The sequence below is a fragment of the Schistocerca americana genome, chromosome 6, assembly GCF_021461395.2.
Source record: "Schistocerca americana isolate TAMUIC-IGC-003095 chromosome 6, iqSchAmer2.1, whole genome shotgun sequence".
In the NCBI taxonomy this organism is placed as follows: Eukaryota; Metazoa; Arthropoda; class Insecta; order Orthoptera; family Acrididae; genus Schistocerca; species Schistocerca americana.
The window spans coordinates 90,024,961-90,050,458 of NC_060124.1; the positions used below are offsets into that span (position 1 = coordinate 90,024,961).

Genomic DNA, 25,498 nt, shown 5'->3' on the forward strand with positions numbered 1-25,498 from the left:
TTACTATATGGAAATTTCACTATTGTTTTATTACACTGCGCTGCACTCGGTACGTCTGACGCACAAAACACAAATATGTGTCTAATAATGGACACAAGTGAAGTAACTGCGTTAAGTTTATTAGAGATCCTAGAACCAACATGTCCCAAGCTCTAATGAGAGGCTGCTCCCTGGTGCAATTGGTGTAGCCCATCCTTCAGGATGGTTTCAAAACAATTTGTTTTCAGAATGGTTCGTTCACTTTATTGAGAAAACATGTCCGACTGAAGAAAGGCCTATTCTCCTCATCTTGGATGATCATTATAGCCACATTCGAAATCCAGATGTGACTGACTTGGCAAAAGAACACCACGTGACTATCATCTCACTTCCCCACTTTGCACCCACAAACTGCAGCCTTAACTGGGTTATACCCTTTGAACCGTTACATCTTCACCGACGCTGATTTCATAGCTGCTGAGTAGGTTGCAGGAAAAACTTGCTCCACAGTGAAGCATAGACCTAATGTTTCTGAATCACATGCTCCTCTACTTGCTACCTCTGGACCATCGACTTCATCTGCTTCTTCTTAGAGTTATCCTGATGTACAGTCACATCAAACTCTAGTTGTGCCAGTTGATGAAGCCATCGAAACACCGGGAAGTTCTCTAGGGACTTCAATAAATGCAGTTTCACCATTCGGCATATCTCCTGTCCCCAACACTAAGAAGAGAACCACAACGCGGGGACAAAAAGAGCAGCAACCGCCTGCCACATCACTGGAACGCCATACAAAGATTGGCTGTCAGTCGCTCGACAAAAGTGCTCTCAAGAAGAGGTCGTTGAGTTTCTCTGGGGTTAGAGGCCGGCCAGCGGACAGAGGTGCAAAATCCAAAGGCCTTCCAAAAAAGAAAATTTGTTCCACAAAACTATCTGATTTATCATTGGACTCTTCAGGCTCCTGCAGCCCTCACCTTGTTGGCAGCGATAATGACCTTGATGTGAAGGATGGGGATACACTAGACTCAAGCGATGCAAGTTGCATCTTTGTTGACAAAAAGTACTCTCAAGACAGGAGAGGAGAGGTGTGGGCACACTTAGATTGTGCTGGCGCTGAAGGAGCTACTTACGTTTGCGACTACTGTAAATAATTTCAAATTTCATGCATAAACGTAGACTAGTCTACCGTATTGTATTGTTTTACTCCACTTCATTAAAATATTTCATAAGATTTCTTGCAACTTTTGGTGGATGCCCGTATTTGCACGCCCTTTTTTTAAGTTCCATTTTACAATCTTTTTGTAAATCTTTGTTTTCGAATAGAAATAATGGATAAAAATCATTGTTTCGCCTGTCATAATTTTTTAACTTTTTGTAGTTGTTAATGGAGGTACAAAATCTAGAATTTTTACAAAAGAGGGTACCTATAAGTCAAAAATAAAAGAGGGTGTCCATATTTACACCTTTTCCTATAGCACTAGACATAATTTGTTGTCAGCACATTTTACAGTTGTTGCCGGCAGTAGCTGCTTCAGTCTGTTAATGTATAACTTGACTAGTTCCACTCTCAAAGACTCTCTTTCATGATATGATGTTCAGAAAACGATGCGAGGATGCACATCAATCCCGTAGAGAGTGTACAGAAAAAAATTGGTAATTAACAACTACGCTACCCAGAAACTATAATATATGGAGGTTGGTCAAAAATACGCAAAAACCGCGAGAAAGTATCCTTGAACATAAATTCGATGCTAGTTAAGCCTGCAGGCGTCGCCGTTGTATTTGATCACAATAAAGACTTGTGCAATGTCCTCAATATGTTGCAAGCGTCGGTCGTGATCAGAATAGTATTCTGTATTGCCGTGACTGCATTATATCGGACTGAGTCAATTCAAACGTAGCCAAATTGTTGGTGCTCGTATCTTGGGTGATCCAGTAACTAAGGTAGCCGAAGTGTTTGGTGTTGCAAAAGGCGCCGTATCCAAGACTTATACCATATACAGGTAAAGAGGAAAAACATAATCCTCTATTTGACGCAGCGCGGAGTGTGTGTTGACTGATCGCGACAGACGGTCATTGAACAGGATTGAGACGACAAATAAGAGGACGACAGCTGCAGAACTCACCGCATATGTGAATCTCACACTCGCGAACCCTGTCAGCACCAAAACAACATGAAGGGAGCTGCATAAGCAGAGAATTGCAGGGCGAGTAATAGAAGGAATTCATTTTGTCGGATGAGTCTTGTTTCACATTGTCACATCTATTGGCCGAATTTACATTATAAGAATGAAACAAGACGGGGGTTCGGTGATGATATGGGCAGCCATATAATATTACATGGGCCCCAATGCAAGATCGTGGTACTGCCAAGGATGATGTGACCATTTTGGCTAATCAGGTCCATCCCATGGCACGATGTTTGTTCCCCAGAGGTGATTCTGTGTTCCAAGATGACAGGCCACTGTTCTCACATTTCCGTTGTCCAGGACTACATCTACATCTACATACATACTCCGCAATCAACCACACGGTGCGTGGCGGAGGGTACCTCGTACCACAACTAGCATCTTCTCTCCCTGTTCCACTCCCAAACAGAACGAGGGAAAAATGACTGCCTATATGCCTCTGTACGAGCCCTAATCTCTCTTATCTTTGTGGTCTTTCCGCGAAAAGTAAGTTGGCAGCAGTAAAATTGTACTGCAGTCCGCCTCAAATGCTGGTTCTCTAAATTTCGTCAGTAGCGATTCAGGAAAAGAACGCCTCCTTTCCTCCAGAGAATCCCACCCGAGTTCCTGAACCATTTCCGTAACACTCGCGTGATGATCAAACCTACCAGTAACAAATCTAGCAGCCCGCCTCTGAATTGCTTCTATGTCCTCCCTCAATCCGACCTGATAGGGATCCCAAACGCTCGAGCAGTACTCAAGAATAGGTCGTATTAATGTTTTATAAGCGGTCTCCTTTACAGATGAACCACATCTTCCCAAAATTCTGCCAATGAACCGAAGACGACTATCCGCCTTCCCCACAACTGCCATTACATGCTTGTCCCACTTCATATCGCTCTGCAATGTTATGCCCAAATATTTAATCGACGTGACTGTGTCAAGCGCTACACTACTAATGCAGTAATATCATTACAGGATTCTTTTTCCTATTCATCTGCATTAATTTACATTTATCTATATTTAGAGTTAGCTGCCATTCCTTACACCAATCACAAATCCTGTCCAAGTCATCTTGTATCCTCCTACAGTCACTCAACGACGACACCTTTCCGTACACCACAGCATCATCAGCAAACAGCCGCACATTGCTATCCACCCTATCCAAAAGATCATTTATGTAGATAGAAAACAACAGCGGACCTACCACACTTCCCTGGGGCACTCCAGATGATACCCTCACCTCCGATGAACACTCACCATAGAGGACAACGTACTGGGTTCTATTGCTTAAGAAGTCTTCGAGCCACTCACATACTTGGGAACCAATCCCATATGCTCGTATCTTAGTTAGGAGTCTGCAGTGGGGTACCGAGTCAAACGCTTTCCGGAAGTCAGGGAATATGGCCTTGTGATCACGAGGATGAATTGTCGTATCTCCTCTGGCTACCACAGTCTCCAGATCTCAAATTACTGAGCTTTAGTGGTCTACTTTGGAGAGAAGTAGACCACTTTGGAGAGAAGGGCCTGTGACCGCTATTGCGCTCCATAATCGTTACTTGAAGTTGCCGCCATTTTGCAGCAGGAATGATATAAGATTCCCTTGCAAACCATACAGGGCCTATATTTATCCATCCTGAGACGAATGGAAAGTGCATGCCAACCAACGGCTTTTCTACACCATATTAGGCACGGTAATGGCTTTTTAATATTTTCAACATTTCGCAGCCCTGTCAGCAACTGTACAAATATTAATTTTAAATTAACAACAGCCTCAGTTGCAATGTTTACCTAGATTTACCTAGGTTTCAGTTCAGAATAAAAGGAATTACGATTTGTCCATAATGGAAAACGTCAAAAACTAAAAACTATAATAAAGTAATACATCGCCATATTGCAATAACTTATCTGGGAAACAGCCTCGGCCCCACTTCACGACCGCAGTACGGCAGCAACGGATGTTGTACTGGAACTGGCTATAGCCTCGAGAGCGCATGCGCGATAGTGTGTCATGCGTACTTGTTAACACTGGTACCAACATGTACTCCTAAACTTAAAATTTTATGAATAACCAGAAGCGACTAACGATACTGTATACGTTATCCTGTAAGGAACAAAGATATATCGACTTTTTTCTACTAATAGTAGCCTGCAGAAGAACCTGATTCACACTTTAAAAAAGCCTAAAGATAAATTGTCATTATTCGGAGTTTACAAGATTACACGTGGCAACTGCCCGAAATTTTACATCGGCCAAACAGGAAGAGCCTTACTAACAAGATATAAGGAACATATCCCTACTACATCTACATTCATACTCCGCAAATCACCCAACGGTGCGCGGCGGAGGGCACCTTACGTGCCACTGTCATTACCTCCCTTTTCTGTTCCAGTCGCGTATGGTTCGCGGGAAGAACAACTGCCGGAAAGCCTCCGTGCGCGCTCGAATCTAACTAATTTTACATTCGTGATCTCCTCGGGAGGTATAAATAGGGGGAAGCAATATATTCGATAACTCATCCAGAAACGCACCCTCCGAAACCTGGCGAGCAAGCTACACCGCGATGCAGAGCGGCTCTCTTGCAGAGTCTGCCACTTGAGTTTGTTAAACATCTCCGTAACGCTATCACGGTTACCAAATAACCCTGTGACGAAACGCGCCGCTCTTCTTTGGATCTTCTCTATCTCCTCCGTCAACCCTATCTGGTACGGATCCCACTCTGATGAATAATTAAAAAGAATAGGTCGAACGAGTGTTTTGTAAGCCACCTTCTTTGTTGATGGACTACATTTTCTAAGGACTCTCCCAATGAATGTCAACCTGGTACCCACCTTACCAACAATTAATTTTGTATGACCATTCCACTTCAAATCGTTCCGTACGCATACTCCCAGATATTTTACAGAAGTAACTGCTACCAGTGTTTGTTCCGCTGTCATATAATCATACGATAAAGGGTCCTTCTTTCGATGTATTCGCAATACATTACATTTGTCTATGTTAAGGGTCAGTTGCCACTCCCTGCACCAAGTGCCTATCCGCTGTAGATCTTCCTGCATTTCGCTACAATTTTCTAATGCTGCAACTTCTCTGTATACTACAGCATCATCCGCGAAAAGCCGCATGGAACTTCCGACACTATCTACTAACTAAAGTTGGAGATGGCGCGCGTGGTTCGACATTCGCTGTAGTGCAAACGGCTCACGCACCCAACCCTCCGGATAATACTCAGCTCTTGCATTGCGAAGTGAAGGGTGCGAGGTTGAATATTTTGGAAGAATTGCAAATTTTTAAACACTTATTATATGACAAAAATAACCTTCTTAACGACCAGCTGTAGCTGCGAAACAAAAACTTTCTAGAAGGTTTTTAACCGTTATTCCATCCGCCATAATTTTAGGGAATAATCATACCCTTACCAACATGTTTTTAGCACTCCCGTTTGCTGATTAGCTGGGATTCAAATGGTTCAAATGGCTCTGAGCACTATGGGACTGAACATGTGAGGTCATCAGTCCCCTAGAACTTAGAACTACTTAAACCTAACTAACCTAAGGACATCACACACATCCATGCCCGAGGCAGGATTCGAATCTGCGACCGTAGCGGTTGCGCGGTTCCAGACTGAAGCGCCTAGAACCGCTCGGCCACACCGGCCGGCAATAGCTGGGATTATCTGGTATTTCAAACCCGTAGTTTTCCTCATGCGGTCAAGTTCGATGATTAGCCCGAATATTCGAGGTTGGCTTAAAATAGTAAACGCATTGCTTCCTTCACTTTTGACGTCCAACAAATTATTACAAATGTTAAGACAGTCGATATATCTTTGTGGCTTACAGGATAACGTACTCTTCAATTTCGTTAGCCGCACCTGGTTATTCATAAAATTTTAAATTTAGGACTACATGCTGGTACCAGTGTTAACAAGTACGTGTGACACACTATCGCGCATGCGCTCTCGAGGCTATAGCCATTTCCAGTTCTGTTGTTGCTGACGTACTGCGGTCGCGAAGTGGGACCGAAGCTGTTTCACAGATAAGTTATTGCAATATGACGATGTATTACTTTATTATAGTTCTTGACGTCGTCCATTATGGACAAATCGTAGTTCCTTTTATTCTGCAGAAGGTTGGGTTATCCCAAATGAAACCTAGGTAAATCTAGGTAAACATTGCAACTGAGGCTGTTGTCAATTTAAAGTTAACGGTAATGACTTGTCTTTGTATTGTTTCCATATTTTTTTCCTCCTTCTGCATTGTACAACGAATAGTACTCACTTCCACAGATTTCCCATCGATTTGCGGATTACAGATACCATTGTGGATGCATTAAACTGGAGAGGGCGGAGCTTGCCTGGTGTAGAGGTGGAAGCCGACGTCGTCGGCGCTGGCGGACGTGAAGAATCGCGACGTGTCGTCGGGAGGCGTGAGCATGGCGACGCGCGGCCTGTTGTCGCCGTCCGGCATCACGACCCACGTGACGCCGAACTGCGCAGGGTCCAGGTGCGACCACTCGGCGCCCAGGGCGGCCACCTCTTCCGGATCCGGGCCTGCCGAGCACACGCAGCCTCACCACCACAGCTTCATCTTACAAGGGGAGGCCGCCAATTGTGAAATTCAGATTCGATTCATACTGTGCATAATAAAAGCTCATGGCCAGAGGTGTAATGTGGCAAAGCACCAAGATGCACTTCTCAGCCGTTGTCGAGAAAATCGACAGTTAAAAGAAACCGCTGCGGTGAAATACTCTCTACGATTGATAGTTATCTACAGCGTCGTGGCGCAGGGGTAAGCGCTTGGCTTCGTAATCCGAAGGTCACTGGATCGAATCTCGCGCCATCCAATTTTTTTTAATTTTGTTTTTTGTAATTCAAATGTATACACACACACACATACACACACACACACACACACACATATATATATATATATATATATATATATATATATATATAGTCTCCAACAAATTTTACATATTCACATGTACCTTTACCTTTAATCCATATAAATACAGTTTCATTAACAGATATTTTACGTCTATTGCGTGTATACAAGGAGAAGGGTGAGGGTGACATATATGAGGATTTTCCAAAGTCTTTATTTGCATTTTCACAAACATGGTATGTGCGGTAGGCTATGACGTCACGGTCGACAAAGCTTTCCAGTCCTGATACGTTAGGAACTCCAGTACCACCTCGTACAATGGCGACTGTCAACCAGCCGTTGCCATGAGAAAATGTATCGTTCAGATCAATACTGAAGTTAAGTCTACATCCACAAAAGACTGCAGGTCCATCTAGTAGAGAGTGTGCGGCGACAGATTTTATGGTATTTCTCTTCTTGTCAGCGGCAGATGTTGTCATTTCGACGTCTTCAATTGTTTTATATATTGTCTGTCTTGCACGGCGACGATATCTTCTGTTTGGCATCTTGGCAGCGTCGCCGTGCAAGACAGACAATATATAAAACAATTGAAGACGTCGAAATGACAACATCTGCCGCTGACAAGAAGAGAAATACCATAAAATCTGTCGCCGCACACTCTCTACTAGATGGACCTGCAGTCTTTTGTGGATGTAGACTTAACTTCAGTATTGATCTGAACGATACATTTTCTCATGGCAACGGCTGGTTGACAGTCGCCATTGTACGAGGTGGTACTAGAGTTCCTAACGTATATATATATATATATATATATATATATATATATATATATATATATATATATATATCTCCAATCCATCGTCCATCATCAATTGTCTTCTCCGATTTTTGTCGACATGATACGATACGCGTGGTATGCATCAAACCTGACGAACGATAGAATAATTTTTTCAGAATGTCAATCAGGTGTGTTTCCCAACAGATAATTTAAAAAAACAATTGTTCTTGTAAAAACGCATCGTTTATCAGATGTGCTCGATGTCGTACTGTTTTCTGCTTCCCATGTTTCTATGATAACTATCACTCTGGTTCGTGCGATACTCCAGCTACTTCTGGTCACTAATTGTTAATTATGTGCGAGTGTATACCGAACTTTTCAATAAATTGTATCCACTTGAATACTATTTGTGATATTGTGTTTTATTTCAAGTTTTATTTTTCCACGACAAACGACTTGCAACAACTTATTATATGCGTAATTGTTGCGACTGATTGCCGGGAATTATATATATATATATATATATATATATATATATGTACATTTGCATTACAAAAAAACAAATAATAAAAAAAAGTTGCATGGCGCAGGATTCGATCCGGCGACCTTTAGATTACGACCCGGAGCGCTTACCGCTGCGCCACGACGCTATGAAAAATTAATAATCGTAGAGAGTATTTCACCGCAACGGTTTCTTTTAACTCGATTTTCTCGACAACGGCTGAGAAGTGCATCTTGGTGCTTTGCCACATTACACCTCTGGCCATGAGCTTTTATTATGCGCAGTATGAATCGAATCTGAATTTCACAATTGGCGGCCTCCCCTTGTTAGTGCCACTCAGGCACGAGTGACTCAGATGACACTATCCGCTGAGAAATCTTGAGCGCACACTTACTAAATTGCCTGACAAAAGATGTTGAGCCGCGTGTGGCTCGTGTTCGTGCCTTTTCTTATTTTACACGCTGTTTTTACCGTACTGCCACCTCGTTGTGTTAATTTTCCATTACTGTCGTCACTGACTTGCTGCCTTGCCTGCCCGCGAGCGGCAGCAGCAGTGCTTATCGATCAAATAGTAAAGTTGTATGTTCGAGTGTAATTGACAGCCCCTTATTTTGGCCCCTTTCTACAATTTATGTTCGAGTGTAATTGACAGCCCCTTATTTTGGCCCCTTTCCACAATTTATTCTATCTGTCCTTCCTGTGGGTTAAGCGGAGCATTCCAGATGTGATGGTTCCAGAATGAGATTTTCACTATGCAGTGGAGTGTGCGCTGATATGAAACTTCATGGCAGATTAAAACTATGTGCCGCCCGGGACTCGAACTCGGGACCATTGCCTTTCGGGGGCAAACGCTCTACCGACCGAAGGTCGTGAGTTCGAATCTTGGTGCAGCACACAGTTTTTATCTGCCAGGAAGTTTCATATCAGCGCACACTCCGCTGCAGAGTGAAAATCTCACTCTGGAAACATCCCCCAGGCTGTGGCTAAGCCATATCTCCGCAATATTCTTCTTCCAGGAGTGCTAATTCTGCAAAGTTCGCAGGAGAGCTTCTGTAATGTTTGGAAGGTAGGAGACGAGGTACTGGCAGAAGTAAAGCTGTGAGAACGGGGCGTGAGTCGTGCTTGGTTAGCTCAGTTGATAGAGCACTGGCCCGCGAAAGGCAAAGGTCACGAGTTCGAGTCGCGGTCTGGCACACAGTTTTAATCTGCCAGGATATTTCATATGAGCGCACACTCCTCTGCAGAGTGAAAATCTTATTCTAGAAACATCCCAGAGGCTGTGGCTAAGCCATGTCTCCGCAATATCCTGTCTTTCAGGAGTGGTAATTCTCCAAGGTTCGCAGAAGAGCATCTGTGAAGTTTGGGGGGTAGGAGACGAGGTACTGGCAGAACTGGAGCTGTGAGAACGTGTCGCAATTTGGGGTAGCTCAGTCGGTAGAGCACTTGCCTGCGAAAGGCAAAAGTCTCGAGTTCGACTCTCGGTCTGGTACACAGTTTTAATCTGCCAGGAAGTTACAAAAAATGTGAAGCAACAGAAAAAATTGTCAGATGTAGCTTCGTACACATACACTGATGAGCCAAAACATTATGACCACCTGCTTAATAGCAGCGAAACATATCACTAATATCAGGGATCCGACACTTTAGCACGTTTCTGGCTCCGAAACACGGAGTGTACCGCTGAAAGGTGACATCGCTTTTGGGAAAGACATCAAGCATGAGGGGCTGAGGGTGATTCGCAGCTGTCATCGCATCTTCGATTACTACCACAAAATGGAAATGAGCGTTTTGCATCATTGGCCAGGAGGCTCCTTACGGGGCAGGTCCGGCCGTCTTGGTGCAGGTCCTATTACATTCGACGCCACCTTGGGCGACCTGCGCGCCGGATGGGAATGAAATGATGATGAAGACAATACAACACTCAGTCCCTGAGTGGAGAAAGATCTCCGACCCAACCGGGAATCGAACCCGGGCTCGTAGGACGGAAATCCGTCATGCTGACCACTCAGCTATGGGGGCGGACGATTACTACCACAGGTCCCATGTAAGCGCAAGATAATGTATCCCATAGCATAATACTGCTCCCACCAGCTTGCATCTGAGGTGCGGTGCACATTTCGAGCCGCCGTTCACCTCGATGATGGCGTTTGTGGAGACGACCATCGACCTAGTGTGGCAAAAATGTGATTCAACCGAAGAGCCGACAAGTCGAATCCTGGCAGTCCATTGTTGCCCACTGCAATTTTAATTGACGACGTTGGATCAACATGTGAACATAGGGACAGTCTGCCATGTTCAATAATGTGAGACGAACGGTGTGTTCCGAAACGCTTGTGCGTGCACCACCATTGTACTCTTTCGGCAGAGATGTCACAGATCACCATCTATCCTACGTTACGTAGCAGACAGGCCTCCAAACCCCACATTCTGTGAAGGGTCGTGGACGTCCAACCATTTAGCGCCTATTGGTAGTTTCACTGTCTTTCTACCTCTTTCTGTAGTTGCTCTTGGGAGTAGCACTTGAACATTCGACCAGCTTCATTGTTTTCGAGCCGGCCGTGGTGGCGGTGCGGTTCTAGGCGCTGCAGTCTGGACCTGCGGTACTGCTACGGTCGCAGGTTCGAATCCTGCCTCGGGCATGGATGTGTGTGATGTCCTTAGGTTAGTTAGGTATAAGTAGTTCTAAGTTCTAGGGGACTATGACCTAAGATGTTAAGTCCCATAGTGCTCAGAGCCATTTGAACCATTGTTTTCGAGATACTCGTTCATGGGCTCTACGTAATAATAATCTGCCATTTGTCAAAGTCTTTTATCTCAATGGATGCCCGCCCCAGTAGCTCAGTGGTCAGCATGACGGATTGCCGTCCTATGGGCCCGGGTTCGATTCCCGGCTGGGTCGGGGATTTTCTCCGCTCAGAGACTGGGTGTTGTGTTGTCTTCATCATCATTTCGTCCCCATCCGGCGCGCAGGTCGCCCAATGTGGCGTCGAATGTAATAAGGCCTGCCCCATAAGGGGCCTCCCAGCCAATGACGCCAAACGTTCATTTCCATCTCAATGGATTTTCCTGTTTGCAGTCCATACCTTCAGTAGTCCATATCTTTGCTAGGGTAATCCCCTGTCCCTGTCTGCTCCGCATACATATTTTTGTTACTGCGTGAACTGCTCGCAATGCCACCAGGTGGCATCCAACTTCGCAGTGGGCAGTGGTCATAATGTCTTGGCTTATCTGTGTACACACCATCGGTGGTTATGCGAATGATTAAAGCTGTAATTCTCTGTGATAGGTAGAACAGCCACCAGAGAGCGTTAGCGTCGATCGTGTTTAGTTTTGCTATCATGTCTGGTAGCTTATGTAATGGACGTGAACAGCGTCAGATGTTGAGTGATGACTGTTAAGGAAACGGAGATGCCATGTACTCTCGTGAAACAGCGTTATCAGCACCTGACAGAATTTTAAAAGGGCTTCATTATGGGTCTCCATTTAGGGGGCTTATTGAGCTCTACAATTTACAGTTTTGTGCGGCATTGGGATGTGACAGTGGCCTGACATTGAACTGTGTGGGAATGTGAGGTTAGGCATGCTCGTCATAAGGGTTCCAGCCACTACATCTGCCCACTTAAGGGAGGATCAACATGTTGTACAGCAAATGCATTGTGACCCATTCACTTTTGCACCTGCCATCAGGGGACAACTAATGGACTCCGTATAACATTTTGTGTCATCCCACACCATTGCGTGGAGACCAGGAGCAACCAGACTTAGGAATTAGCCCAGGTGACCATTGTCGGCAACTATGGTGGCCACCTGTAAACAGATCCTATTCGTCCACTGTTTTGGAGAGGTACAGCCGTCCTAATCCCGGCGTGACGGTATGGGGAGTCATTGGGTATGACTTCAGGCCACAGCTGGCAGTGACTGAGGGAATTCAGACTGCACGTCATGGGTATCTTGTGTCTTCTTGTGTTACTTTTCATGTGACAGTATCTTGATGCCATTTTTCAACAGGATAGTGCTCGTCCACAAACAGCACTATGTACGTGACACTAAGGTACTCCCATGACCAGCAAGTTCCCCAGATCTGTCCCCAATGGAACACATGTGGGGCCACCTCAGGTGTCGACTTCATCCTGGTGCCAGTGTCCAGGGTATCGAGGATCAGCTACAACATTTGTGGACCAGCTTGCCTCAGGTGAAAATACAACCAATCAGTGCATGTTTCTAGGCCAGAGGGAGTGCAGTGCTGTACCAATAGATAGGCTCATACTCAGTTTGACTTAATTTAATAATACCTGAAAATGCATCAATATCCTCTCAACTCGTGAAATTTCATTTCGTTTTCTTCTTCCCTTCTGGGTACTTCACGTTTTTATACGGCAGTGCATAAGACACGACAGGGAGGATGGGGTGTGTGTGCAGTAGGAAGCTGCGGTGGTGATGTCACAGCCGACCATACCGGCGATCAGTAGCCTGCCACTGCCATAACCTATCGTGTTTTTGAGTGAATACAAGGATGTATACGTGAGTGTGAGTTTAAATGGCTCTGAGCACTATGGGACTTAACATCTGAGGTCATCAGTCCCCTAGAACTTAGAACTACGAGGGCAGTTCAATAAGTAATGCAACACATTTTTTTTCTCGGCCAATTTTGGTTGAAAAAACCGGAAATTTCTTGTGGAATATTTTCAAACATTCCCGCTTCGTCTCGTATAGTTTCATTGACTTCCGACAGTGGCAGCGCTGTACGGAGCTGTTAAAATGGCGTCTGTAACGGATGTGCGTTGCAAACAACGGGCAGTGATCGAGTTTCTTTTGGCGGAAAACCAGGGCATCTCAGATATTCATAGGCGCTTGCAGAATGTCTACGGTGATCTGGCAGTGGACAAAAGCACGGTGAGTCGTTGGGCAAAGCGTGTGTCATCATCGCCGCAAGGTCAAGCAAGACTGTCTGATCTCCCGCTTGCGGGCCGGCCGTGCACAGCTGTGACTCCTGCAATGGCGGAGCGTGCGAACACACTCGTTCGAGATGATCGACGGATCACCATCAAACAACTCAGTGCTCAACTTGACATCTCTGTTGGTAGTGCTGTCACAATTGTTCACCAGTTGGGATATTCAAAGGTTTGTTCCCGCTGGGTCCCTCGTTGTCTAACCGAATACCATAAAGAGCAAAGGAGAACCATCTGTGCGGAATTGCTTGCTCGTCATGTGGCTGAGGGTGACAATTTATTGTCAAAGATTGTTACAGGCGATGAAACATGGGTTCACCTCTTCTAACCTGAAACAAAACGGCAATCAATGGAGTGGTGCCACACCCACTCCCCTACCAAGAAAGAGTTTAAAGCCATACCCTCAGCCGGTGAAGTCATGGTTACAGTCTTCTGGGACGCTGAAGGGGTTATTCTGTTCGATGTCCTTCCCCATGGTCAAACGATCAACTCTGAAGTGTATTGTGCTACTCTTCAGAAATTGAAGAAACGACTTCAGCGTATTCGTAGGCACAAAAATCTGAACGAACTTCTCCTTCTTCATGACAACGCAAGACCTCACACAAGTCTTCGCACCCGAGAGGAGCTCACAAAACTTCAGTGGACTGTTCTTCCTCATGCACCCTACAGCCCCGATCTCGCACCGTCGGATTTCCATATGTTTGGCCCAATGAAGGACGCAATCCGTGGGCGGCACTACGCGGATGATGAAGAAGTTATTGATGCAGTACGACGTTGGCTCCGACATCGACCAGTGGAATGGTACCGTGCAGGCATACAGGCCCTCATTTCAAGGTGGCGTAAGGCCGTAGCATTGAATGGAGATTACCTTGAAAAATAGTGTTGTGTAGCTAAAAGATTGGGGAATAACCTGATGTATTTCAATGCTGAATAAAACAACCCCTGTTTCAGAAAAAAAATGTGTTGCATTACTTATTGAACTGCCCTCGTAATTAAACCAAACTAACCTAAGGACATCACACACATCCATGTCCTAGGCAGGATTCGAACCTGCGACCGTAGCAGTTGCGCGGTTCCGGACTGAAGCGCCTAGAACCGCTTGGCCACAACGGCCGGCGAGTGTGAGTTATTATCGGCGATTGACGATTAAGAGCAGAGTTATGTTACAGTTATTACTGTATTCGCTTGTTCTGAGGGTATGTTTTGAATTGTTTTCAGTGCAAAACAGTTATTTGTTGTGCTTACCACTGCAGACAACGAATTAAGTTTTATGTATTTGGTAAGAACAATGGGACGAAACAAGAGTGAATAACTGCTTCTAAAGTTGCAGATGAATTTCCGGTTGCTAACTCTTGCCTGTGCTAAATACATCTTTCTGATTCAGATTATGAAAGGGACATGAAAAGCGGAGTGGTTAATCATCCTCCGAAACGGGAGTTGAGGGCTGTTGCCGTTCCATCTCTACATCTCTCACTATCCAGGACTGATTTAGAGGATAGCAGTGAGCGTAATAATGAGAGAAAAACGTGCGGTCGAAAACGAATTTATTGTAAAGAACTGGAAGAGATGTTAGTTGTAAATAATAATCAACCAATGGAGCTACTAGTTCAAATAACAAACAGTGTTGTAAAAGTGACAACGTACGTTTGTTCCATCAGTTAGATATTACAGAGAGAGAAATAATATAATTTAGGCAAGAGGAAACAGATCTAAAGGATTATCTCAATTATTTAAGTGAAACATTTTCAGAAAGCGGTTGAGGTACCGTTTTACGACTCCCTACAAGCAGTTACTAAACAACGTGCTACATGGTCATCTGAAGATACTGCAAGGGATGAGACAGTATATTGTTGATCTTATTTAGCGTTACGTTTTTAAATATGCACAAATGTATTTGTTTATTTAAATAATAGATTAATAATAGCAGTAGTAAAAATTAAAATGATGATAATAGGAATAATAACACAGTATGGCATGAAAGTTCCCAGTTGTATTCACAGCTGTGTTTGAGTTAAGGATGTAAGTGCGTATGCCTACTGCTGGCACACAGCCCACGCCTCTCAAACAGTACCAGTTACACTACTGGCCGTTAAAATTGCTACACCAAGAAGAAATGCAGATGATAAACGGGTATTCATTGCACAAATATATTATACTAGAACTGACATGTGATTACATTTTCACGCAATTTGGGTGCATAGATCCTGAGAAATCAGTACCCAGAACAACCACCTCTGGCCGTAATAACGGCCTTGATATGCTTGGGCATTGAGTCAAACAGAGCTTGGATGGCATGTACAGGTACAGCTGCCCATGCAGCTTCAACACGATTCCACAGTTCATCAAGAGTAGTGACTGGCGTATTGCGACGATCCAGTTGCTCGGCCACCATTGACCAGACGTTTTCAGTTGGTGAGAGATCTGGAGAATATGCTGGCCAGGACAGCAGTCGAACATTTTCTGTATCCAGAAAGGCCCGTACAGGACCTGCAACATTCGGTCGTGCATTATCCTGCTGAAGTGTAGGGTTTCGCAGGGATCGAATGAAGGGTAGAGCCACGGGTCGTAACACATCTGAAATGTAACGTCCACGGTTCAAAGTGCCGTCAATGCGAATAAGAGGTGACCGAGATGTGTAACCAATGGCACCCCATACTATCACGCCGGGTGATACGACAGTATGGCGATGACGAATACACGCTTCCAATGTGCGTTCACCGCGATGTCGCCAAACACGGATGCGAGCATCATGATGCTGCAAACAGAACCTGGATTGATTCGAAAATATGACATTTTGCCATCCGTGCACCCAGGATTGTCGTTGAGTACACCATCGCAGGCGCTCCTGTCTGTGATGCAGCGTCAAGGGTAACCGCAGCCATTGTCTCCGAGCTGATAGTCCGTGCTGCTGCAAACGTCGTCGAACTGTTCGTGCAGATGGTTGTTGTCTTGCAAACGTCCCCATCTGTTGACTCAGGGATCGAGAGGTGGGTACACGATCCGTTACAACCATGCGGATAAGAAGTCTGTCATATCGACTACTAGTGATACGAGGCCGTTGGGATCCAGCACAGCGTTCTGTATTACCCTCCAGAACCCACCTTTTTCATGTTCTGCTAACAGACATTGGATCTCGACCAACGCGAGCAGCAATGTCGTAATACGATAAGCCGCAGTCGCGATAGGCTACCATCCGACGTTTATCAAAGTTAGAAACGTGATGGTACGCATTTCTCCTCCTTACACGAGGCATCACAACAACGTTTCACCAGGCCACGCCGGTCAACTGCCGTTTGTGTATGAGAAATCGGTTGGAAATTTTCCTCATGTCAGCACGTTGTAGGTGTCACCACCGCGCCAACCTTGTGTGAATGATCTGAAAAGCTAATCATTTGCATATCACAGCATCTTCTTCTTGTCGGTTAATTTTCGCTGCTGTAGCACGCCATCTTCGTGGTGTAGCAATTTTAATGGCCAGTAGTGTAGTTACTGAATTTAATGTCCCCATCCTCTGGGCGGATCACTGTCAACAGGACCACCAATTCTCGCTCCATGAGGGACTGTGCACAGCTTTGGAATTAAATCCAGCACATTGACACAAAGTTTGATTATCAGGAACTCTGCGCTGCCATCTTTTACTCCAGCCAAATACTGGCACAAAAATTTTATTCCGGCACCAGCTTTGTAGTGGCTACATCCGAGTCGAGCGTCACCGCACAGGCTTGAGTTAGTAACCTCGGTGGATGCGGATAACAGCCCAACAAACTGCAACGTAACGCACACAATCTACAGCGAATAAAAAAAATGTTCAGAAGAGTAAAATAACATTTGATCAAAAAGAATCTGTTACATTACGAAAACATTAACTGGATGCTACCATACTGTTACTCTAGTTGTTTTAATGTCTGTCGTATATGTAGATTAAAATTACGCCACTGAGAGGTCTTATTTTCAGTACTTTCAGTTCAGAAAAAAAGCCAGTCCCAAGGATGAAGTTTTTATGAGTGCTCGATAGTTGTTGGGTGTGTCTTGCATTGCTGGAGAGCTTAAGTGGAGATTACTACATACCATGCCGACTTGACCCCTTCTAACCAGCACACAGCCATCACTATCACCGAGGCAGATCCAGATTTCATCAGAAAACGCAACAGACCTCGCATCTGCCCTCCACTGAGCTCTCTCTTGATACCACGGAAGTCGCAAATGGAGGTGGTTTGGGACCATTGGAAAGCACACTACAGGACGCCTGTCTCGGAGCCGTACACATTGCTCCTGCAGATACATTACAAAGCGGCAGAGCCATACGACGATGGGTCAAATGGTTCAAATGGCTCTGAGCACTATGGGACTCAACTGCTGTGGTTATCAGTCCCCTAGAACTTAGAACTACTTAAACTTAACTAACCTAAGTACATCACACACATCCATGCCCGAGGCAGGATTCGAACCTGCGACCGTAGCAGTCGCACGGTTCCGGACTGCGCGCCTAGAACCGCGAGACCACCGCGGCCGGCCATACGCCGATCACGACGGTAATGCCACCCGGCCATCTGGAGCCCAGTCTTCTTGCGACAGTACATCGTAGTGATCACCGCTGCCAGCAGCTACGTACAGCGGCTCCATTCCTGCAAACTCTCTCTGCAGTATCACAGAAGGAATAGCCAGCTTTTCGTTGCCCTGTTACGTGACCCACTTCAAACTCAGTGAGATGTTGGTAACGGCGTCTTTGTTGCCTTAAAGGCATTTGTGAGTAACATGAACTGACCACAGCCAGTCTCAAAGGTAACTAACGCTCACTACCGTTCACAACGTGTAATTTAAAGCAAGTCTGACTTGTATCCGTATGGTGGCGTTACTAGCGCCACTCTTATGCGACTGGCGCTAAATTAGAACAGACATTATCTTTCAGATGTAGAAACACGTCGACCAACTTTCGTTTATGTCGCACAATTCCTTCTTGGCGTTGCGATTTTTTGGCATCATTGTACATACATATATGCTACGTTTACATCCCAGATTACTGACCTGAGGTTTACGTGCAACACAACTTTCTGAAAATAAGAACCGAGTGTGGAAACCAGTTAGCGATCACTACTTTACATGTTAAGGCCTGAACCGATTTTATATCGTCAGTTGTTTTACACGAATGGACTCTGTAAGTCAGCAGTTTTTTTCCGATTTAGTGAGTATGAGGGCTATTTCTCTAAAACTAAACCAGAATATTTCTTCTTCTTTACTGCACAAAAAGTTACTGTGTTCAGATTAGCAGACCTTTTAAAAGCAAGTTGGTACGAGGGTTGGAACTTAAGTAGTGGCAACTGTTTATTTACAACTTATACAAAATTGATACATGTTTTAAAGTTTTGCTGTCCTTCACAGTAGTCACCAGCGATGTTGAAGTCGAACAAGACCCTTAGCAGCACCAGTTGTATTGATAGTTCGAGTGAAGCGGTGTGTTGCCCGACAAACGTCTGTAACAGTTTTGAAGCGAATGCCTTTAAATGCTTCTTTCAATTTTGGAATCAAGTTGAAGTCACAAGGGCTTATGTCCAGGGAGCGTGTTTGATAGTACAGCACTGCACAGCTCGTCGATCTAACAAAAGTCACAAATTGCGACACATGTGCCCCTAGCATTGTCCTGCAAAACGATAGGCGGGTCCTGCAGAAAGAGCTGCTTCTTTCCGTTAGCTGTTAATTTTTGGAATACAGCCTGCGACCATCTTAGAAAAGAAGCGGCGACACTTTCCGTAGGGCCTGCCCATCATTTTGCAAGACGATGCTTGGGCGCATACGGCACAAGTAGTGATATTTATTTGATCGCTAGGGCTGGGAAGTGCTGTGCCACAAGCCCGCTTCCCGAACTTCAGCCCTTGTGACTTCAACTTGATTCCTAAACTGACTCAATGGTATTCGCTTCACAACTGTTACAAAGATTCGTCGTGTAATAGACCGCTCTACTCGAACTATTAACACAGCTGGCACTGCTAATTTTACATAAACAGTTGCTACTATTAAAGTTCGAAAATTCGTATACAACCGACGACTCAAGCAGGTTTCAAAAATGGTATAGCGTTTACATGGGATCTAATATACGAGTGCATTTATAAAAGTAAAGATACAATGGCTCGCAGTCCTTAAATAGAACATTTATTTAGAAAACGTCAGTTACATCTTATTAACTCGATTATTTGTTATTTTTCGACAAAATCACCCGCGTTATCAAAAAATTTGTTAAGTTGGTGCACAAGCTTTTGTATCCCACAGTCATAGAAGGTTGCCGCCTGTTGTCGGAACCACATTTCAACTTCATCTTTGATCTCTTCATCGTCGTGGAATGAGTTTCCACCAAGATGTGACTTCAGGTAACGGAAGACATGGAAGTTGGTGGGCGCAAGGTCCGGGCTGTATGGCGGATGGTCCAATACATCCCATTTAAATTGTTTGATTAGTGCTTTGGTTACGAGCGCTATGTGAGGCCAAGCGTTGTCATGAAGCAAGCGGACTGCACTTGTCAGCATTCCCCTGCGTTTGTTTTGAATTGCCCTTCAAGACGTTTCAAAGTCTGGCAATATGCAGCCGCATTAATTGTCGTTCCAGGAGGCATAAATTCCAAAAGAAGATTGCCTTGTCTGTCCCAAAAAACAGAAGCCATGATTTTCTTCGCTGAAATCGACGTTTCGCATTTCTTGGCTTTTGGTGAATTCGAATGGTGCCATTGCATTGATTGTTGCTTGGATTCAGGTGTATGATGATAAACCCACGTCTCATCACCTGTCACAATGTGATCAAGGAACTCATCACCTGCTTCAGCATAGCGTGTGAGGAAGTCGAGTGCAAAGCCCATCCTTTTCTGTTTGTGTTCTTCCGTTAACAGTTTTGGAACCCAGCGCGCACACAGTTTCCTATACCCTAACTTGACAGTCACAACGTCATAAAGAGTTGTCATTGACACGTCCGGTATGATCTGATGCAATTCTTTCTATGTGAGACGTCTATTCGCACGAATTGCTTCGTCCATTCTCCGAAGAAGGGCATCAGAGATCACAGATGGCCGACCTGTTCTTTGTTCGTCATGAACATTAGTCCTACCTTCAGAGAAATGACGACACCATTTCGTTACATTTTGTCGATTCATAATGTTCTCATAAACAGAAACAATTTCTTTGTGAATATCCGCTGGTCGCTGACCTTTTGCATGAAGAAAACGTATGATGGAGCGCACTTCGCATTTGACGGGATTCTGAGTCGGCGCAGCCATTTTATACACGACCTACTCCAATCAGAAGCAACGTTCAACTGCCGAACGACCGCGAGTAGAAAGCTAACGGTTAAAGGTTAACACCAGTGTTGCCAACTTGCTCGCCAAAACTCTTCCGTTCCTCTGGCGTACGGTGTAACTTTTACTTTCCGAAATACCCTCGTAGATTGTGGAGGTGGAAATCTGCAGCTAGAATCATGCTTCCAAAATCGGCTTTTTTTTTTTTTCAAGTGAAAGCAAGTTCTTCGGAGATTGTGAGAACGCACTCATATAATGACAACAATGTGTTGGGTTTCAAACGGTTTGTACACTGGGGTAAAACAGTTATTTATTGGACTAGAACCAGAGTTAATTGTGTCACATTGTCCTGAATAGTCTATCTTTCGTGGTAAAATGCTGGAAAAAGGTTACATGTCAGAGAGCACTCTTATTGAGTTCTGAAGCTATCCCCCCCCCCCCCCCCCCCCCAGGGGCTCAGCATTCATATGCTGAGTACGGGCTTGGCGACCCTGGGGTCCTGATCTGGGGACTGGTCAGCGCCGCCAGTCTCCTGTCACCGTAACCCCCGGACATGCTTCAGCGACCACCGCATGGCGTGGCGGTGGAATGTTGTGTGCTGTGAGAAATGGTAATCTTGGCTTGACCGCCTGGATTGCGAGAGAGGTAAACCTCTATAAAAACCCCTCAATCTTACGGTGTGCTGCGCGCCTATAAGATGCATGGCTGTTGGGGTGGAACAATCGCAAGCGGGCAACCTCTGGGGCACCTGCCGCGTCCCAGTTGTATAAGGCTTACCTAGGTACGTGGGGCTCTGTCTAGGTGGACTTCTAGTTCCCTAGCTGCTCGTGGGACCGAGATGGAACCCTCGAACTTTTATTCTTCTCCTGCCAGCGGAAAGGGTGGACCGCTGGTGGGTTCTAACACCCAATACAACAAGAGGGCTCATGTAGCCAGTCCTCCTGATTCAGGTAGTAGTAACAGAACGCATGCTGCTTCGCAGAATGTGTTTTTCATAATTAAAAGAAAAGATGGGAGTTTTGAAAAAGTTTCGCCATTTTATATACAGAAGGGCTTAGAAGGTATTGCTGGCACATTAAAATCTGTAAAGCGCTTGCGAAATGGCACGTTGTTGGTTGAAACATCTAGCTTCCAGCAAGTCCAGAACCTTCAGAAGGCACAATTTCTTGAGGAGTTTGCGATAGAGACTGAAATTCACAACACCTTGAACTACAGAAAGGGTGTTGTGACTTGCAGAGATCTCGTTGACATTCCCCAAGACGAACTGAAGGCTGAATGGTCCCGGGAAGGAATTGTCGACGTGCAACACATTATGAAACGGGTGGATGGTGCTCTCATAAAGACTGACTCATTTATCCTTACATTTAACAGCACCAAATTGCCAGAGCATGTGAAGGCAGGTTTCCTACGTCTCAGTGTACGGCCTTATTACCCAAACCCCATGCGGTGTTTTAAATGCCAACACTTTGGACACACTACTCTCGGCTGTAGAGGGGAAGCCACTTGCGGGAATTGTGGTAAAGCCGCCCATGAGGGAGTTGGTTGCTCCTCTCCTCCCAAGTGTGTCAACTGCTCTGGGGATCATAATGTGTGGAGTAGGGAATGCAGAGTTTTCCTTGAGGAACGGAAGATCCAGGAACTAAAAACTACAAAACGCATCCCGTATGGTGAGGCGAAGAAAATCTACAAGTCCATGCAGCCGCCCACGTTCGCTGCTTCCTTTTCTTCCGTTCTCAAACAACCAGTCTTGAAAACCGATGCCACTACACAAACGGAGGTTGCTACTGTCAGCACTAGCACCTGCGCTTGTCAATGTATGTGTGCTGCTGCCATTCCTGTGAAGCCTGCTGCTCCCACCCCGTCCTTCTGACCAGGCCATGGTAGCTGACATCATGGAACTTCCTGCCCCTTCCCGGGTCCAGTCTTGTGCACTGCCCAGCGCTGCTACACCCCTACTGCTTCTGAGGTTTTGGCTCCAATGCCACCTCAGGCCAGAACATCGAAGCCAAATGGTTCAAATGCTCTGAGCACTATGGGACTTAACATCTATGGTCATCAGTCCCCTAGAACTTAGAACTACTTAAACCTAACTAACCTAAGGACATCACACAACACCCAGCCATCACGAGGCAGAGAAAATCCCTGACCCCGCCAGGAATCGAACCCGGGAACCCGGGCGTGGGAAGCGAGAACGCTACCGCACGACCACGAGATGCGGGCTCGAAGCCAAAGACAAAGGTGAAGACTCGCCCACTAAAGTAGACTACAGTTATACAGTCTTCTGATGTGGATGTCATTCTCTCTTACGTCTCTCTCGACTCCTCTTCTGAGGCGATGGAGGTTGATGTCAGACTGGGGTAATCATCTCGCCCCAAAACTGAGCCTCCACCTGTTGTGGGCTCTCCTCCCCAACAGAAAGTGAGAATGAAGGTACTCCCACCCTAATAGATGGCTCCCATTATACAGTGGAACATGAATGGATTGTGGGCACATGTGGAGGAACTGAACCTCCTAGCACAGCAACGCCCCCTGTGCTTGTGTTTACAGGAAACGCATTTAAAACCATCTGATGCTCCAGTACTAAGGGGCTATACATCATATCGCAAAGATGACCTGACTGGAGAAAGGGCCAAAGGCGGAGTCACTGTGTTTGTCAATAATGACCACCACTCCTCTGCTCTCCCCCTGGATACTGACTGACCTGCAAGCAGTTGCAGTTGAAATTCATCCACCTCGGAGGCTTACCGTTTGCTCCCTTTATTTACCCCCTCTGGATGCAATGACCTTAGACGCTCTCACAGATCTTATCGACCAACTCCCCCCCCCCCCCCCCCTATTTCTCCTCCTGGGAGACTTCAATGCCCATCATGTCCTGTGGGGCTCCACTTCTCTTTGCGCTCGAGGTCGAATTTTGGAGAGCCTCCTAACGTCTCAAGTGTTGTGCATCCTCAACACAGGTACTCCGACTCATTTCTCTACTGCTACAGGGTCATTCTCAGCCATTGACCTATCTTTCTGCTCTCCAACCCTCACCGACTCCGTTCACTGGGAGGTCATTGACGACCTTCATTCCAGCGATCACTTCCCTATCCGCATTCATCTCCTGGATGGTGTATCGCTGGAGCAGCGGCCACCATCGTGGATGATTGGCAGGGCTAACTGGCCACTGTTCACTCGGTTGGCTGTCTTTGACCGCCACAATAACGTACAGGAATGGGTGGATCACATCACGCTTGTGGTCCATCATGCTGCTGACCTGTCCATACCACAGTCTTCTGGCACTCTTAAGCGGCGCCTTGTGCCTTGGTGGACAGAAGAGTGCCGTTCAGCCATCCGGGACAGGCGTGCGGCTTTTCGCCGATTTAAATGCCGCCCAACAGCAGTCAATCTTACCGCCTTTCGAATCGCGAGAGCCAGGGCACGCCGTGTCATTAAAGAGAGCAAGAAAAGGTCATGGCAGGAGTTCCTGGACTCCATCAACCATTCCACTTATTCCACAAGAGTATGGGAAGCCATCCGGAGGATTTCCGGTAAACATAGCCGTTTACCAATAGCTGCTGTCTTGAACCAGGGATGCCTCCAAACAACACCCAGAGCCATTGCTCAGACGCTGGCAGAGCATTTTGCACAAAGTACTGCCACTGCAAATCAGGATCCAGCGTTTCGTCGCTACCGTGCGACTGTCGAAAGAGCGACCTTGGACTTCGGTCGAACAGTTCTGAGGCCTACAATTCCCCTTTCTCCATGTGGGAACTTGAATCGGCACTTACTGAGACTTCTGACACTGCACCAGGTTACGACCGCATCCGGTACTCCATGCTTAGACATCTGCCAGTGGCGTCAAAGGAAATCCTCCTCGAATGTTTTAATCTCATATGGCAGACAGGAGTGTTCCCCACCTCGTGGAGGGAGGCAATTCTCATCCCTCTCCTCAAACCACGAAAGGACCGCGCATGTCCCGGTAGTTATCGTAGTATCGCCTTGACAAGCTGTGTCGGAAAGACCCTGGAACGGATGGTTAACCGGCGTCTGGTCTGGCTGTTAGAGACCAGACAGCTCCTTAGCCGCTTTCAGTGTGGATTCCGAAAATATCGGTCCACGGTCGACAACCTGACCCTCCTAGAGGCGGCTATTCAGCAGGCTTTTCTCCGTCAGTATCACTGTATCGGTATCTTCTTTGATATCAGTAAGGCATATGATACTACTTGGAGACACTGTATTCTTGCACAAATGCATCAATGGGGCTTTCGTGGCCGTCCCCCGATTTTCATTCGGTCTTTCCTGTCTCAGCGGTTTTTTCGGACCCGCGTTGGTAACACACTGTCTGATCGCTTTGAGCAAGAGAACGGTGTCCCCCAGGGCAGTGTTTTAAGCGTTACCCTCTTTGCCATAGCCATCAACAGTATAACATCTACAGCGAGGAGTCCAGTACAGTGCTCCTTTTTTTGTGGACGACTTTGCTGTTTTCTGTTCCTCCTCCAGTGTTGCAACCGTGAGCCGTCAGTTGCAGCAAACAGTGCGGCGGTTAGAGGAGTGGACTGCAAAGACGGGTTTTCGGTTTTCTGCCGATATGTGTGTTTGTGTTCATTTTAATCGTTCTCGTCATCTTTTTACTTTGCCTGCCTTGCATATGGGGGATACTGTCCTACATTTTAGAGACACAGTGCGGTTTCTGGGCCTAATTTTTGACTCCAGGTTGTTATGGCTGCCACACCTACGTGACTTGAAAGCCAGAACGCTGAAGGCGCTGAACATCCTCAAGTGCCTCAGCCACAGATCTTGGGGCGCTGACAGGGCGCGTCTCCTTCAGTTTTATGGAGCTTTTGTGCGTTCACGGCTGGACTATGGGGGCACAGTATATGGGTCAGCGAGGCCATCTTATTTGCGGATCCTTGACGCTGTTCACCATGCTGGGATCCGACTGGCCACAGGTGCTTATCGGACCAGTCCCGTACCCAGCCT

At 45.9% G+C, this 25,498-nt stretch overlaps 1 protein-coding gene across 1 annotated transcript in view; it reads right to left on the reverse strand.

Annotated features, from left to right (window-relative positions):
- The window catches only part of LOC124619797 (pancreatic lipase-related protein 2-like), a 200,383-nt gene that overhangs the window by 74,479 nt on the left and 100,406 nt on the right, over positions 1-25,498 (reverse strand). The gene's annotated exons all lie outside the window — the stretch shown is intronic.